This window comes from Colobus angolensis, unplaced genomic scaffold (genome assembly GCF_000951035.1).
Source record: "Colobus angolensis palliatus isolate OR3802 unplaced genomic scaffold, Cang.pa_1.0 Scaffold181, whole genome shotgun sequence".
Classification (NCBI taxonomy): Eukaryota; Metazoa; Chordata; class Mammalia; order Primates; family Cercopithecidae; genus Colobus; species Colobus angolensis.
Window position 1 is genome coordinate 911397 of NW_012114944.1, and position 2113 is coordinate 913509.

The 2113-nt window shown below is 46.8% G+C and overlaps 1 protein-coding gene across 10 annotated transcripts in view; it reads left to right on the plus strand.

Annotated features, from left to right (window-relative positions):
• Nucleotides 1-2113, plus strand: part of MELK (maternal embryonic leucine zipper kinase) — a 119649-nt gene that overhangs the window by 17305 nt on the left and 100231 nt on the right. The window lies entirely within an intron of this gene.

Sequence of the window (2113 nt, forward strand, 5' to 3'; positions counted from 1 at the left end):
CCACCACGCTCGGCTAATTTTTTACATTTTTAGTAGAGATGGGGTTTCACCATGTTAGCCAGGATGGTCTTGATCTCCTGACCTTGCCCGCCTCAGCCTCCCAGAGTGCTGGGATTACAGGCGTGAGCCACCGCGCCCGGCCTCATTGTAGTTTTATATGGTATATTAATTTCCTAGGACTGTTGGAACAAATTACTACAGACTTGGTGGCTTAAAGCAACAGAAACTCATTGTCTCACAGTTCTGGAGGTTTGAAGTCTGAAATTAAATGTGGGCAAGGCTGGTTCCTTCTGGAGGTTCTGAGGGGGAATCTGTTTACTGCCTCTTTGTTAGTTTTTGGTAGTTGCTGGCAGTCCTTGGCACTCCTTGGTTTATAGATGCACCACTCCCATCTTGGCCTCCGTCTTCAAATGGTGTTTTCCTCTCTGTGTGGCTCTGTCTTGTCTCTTTCCAAATGTCTCTCTTCCTTTTTTTTTTTTTTGAGACGGAGTCTCGCTCTATCGCCCAGGCTGGAGTGTAGTGGCCGGATCTCAGCTCACTGCAAGCTCCGCCTCCCGGGTTTACGCCATTCTCCTGCCTCAGCCTCCTGAGTAGGTGGGCCTACAGGCGCCTGCCACCTCGCCCGGCTAGTTTTTTGTATTTTTTAGTAGAGACGGGGTTTCACGGTGTTAGCCAGGATGGTCTCGATCTCCTGACCTCGTGATCCACCCGTCTTGGCCTCCCAAAGTGCTGGGATTACAGGCTTGAGCCACCGCGCCCTGCCCCAAATGTCTCCTTAAAAGGACCCAAGGATTAGGCTTACGCTGATCCAGTGACAGTTCAACCCACAGCGCTGGGTAGCTTCCAGTGTCTGTTATGTAAACCAAGCAATTTCAAGTTTTAACTTGCCCTTTTTGTCTTGAAAGATATCTTTAGAACTTGTATTATTCAACTTGTTTAGTTTTTGTTAGTCTCAGCCAAATAATATGTAATTTGCACATGATTTTCACAGGTTAGTACTGTTTTAAAAGCATGTTTTAAAAATTGTAATTTTGGCCAGGTTCTCTCATGCCTATAATCCCAGCACTTTGGGAGGCTGAAGTGGGAGGATCATTTGAAACCAGTGGTTTAAAACCAGCCTCAGTAACATAGCAAGACCCTGTCTCTACGTACAAGAAAAAAAAAAAAGCTGGGTGTGATGGCGTGTGGTGCGCATCTGTCATTCCAGCTCCTCAGGCGGCTGAGGCGGGAGAATTGCTTGAGTCCAGGAGTTTGAGGCTGCAGTGAGCCATGATAATGACACTGTACTCCAGCCTGTGACAGAGCAAAACCCTGTCTCTAAAAAATAAAAACAAAAAAATTACAACATTGAATGTTTTGGATCTAGAACTATTTTCCGCCGTTACTACACTGTAGATCTATCTACATGGTCCACAATGGTAATTTTAAAACCTCTTTATATTTTTAGCTGATCCCTTTGTTCAAATAAAATTCTTAGGGCCAGGCGCAGGGGCTCATGCCTGTAACTCCAGCTGTTTGGGAGGCCAAGGCTGGTGGATCACTTGAGGCCAGGAGTTCGAGACTATCCTGGGCAACATGGGAAAACTTCATTTCTACAAAAAATACAAAAACTTAGCCAGTTGTGGTGGTGCATGCCTGTAGTCCCAGCTACCTGGGAGGCTGAGGTAGGAGGATTGCTTGAGCCTGGGAGGCAGAGCTTGCAGTGAGCTGAGATGGTGCCACTGCACTCCAGCCTGGGTGGCAGAGCGAGACTCTGTCTGTAAAAAGAAAAAAAATTGTTAAACAAAATCTCCCAAGCATCCATGAACCTAGGAGAAAATTTAAAGATACAAGAGAGTGGCTAGGTGCAGTGTCTTGTGCCTGTAATCCCAGCACTTTGGGAGGCCAAGGTGGGAAGATCACTTGAGCTAAGGAGTTTGGGACCAGCTTGAGCAACATAGTGAGACCTTGTTTCTACTTAAAAAAAAGAAAAAAAGGCCGGGCGCGGTGGCTCAAGCCTGTAATCCCAGCACTTTGGGAAGCCGAGACGGGCGGATCACGAGGTCAGGAGATCGAGACCATCCTGGCTAACACGGTGAAACCCCGTCTCTACTAAAAAATACAAAAAACTAGC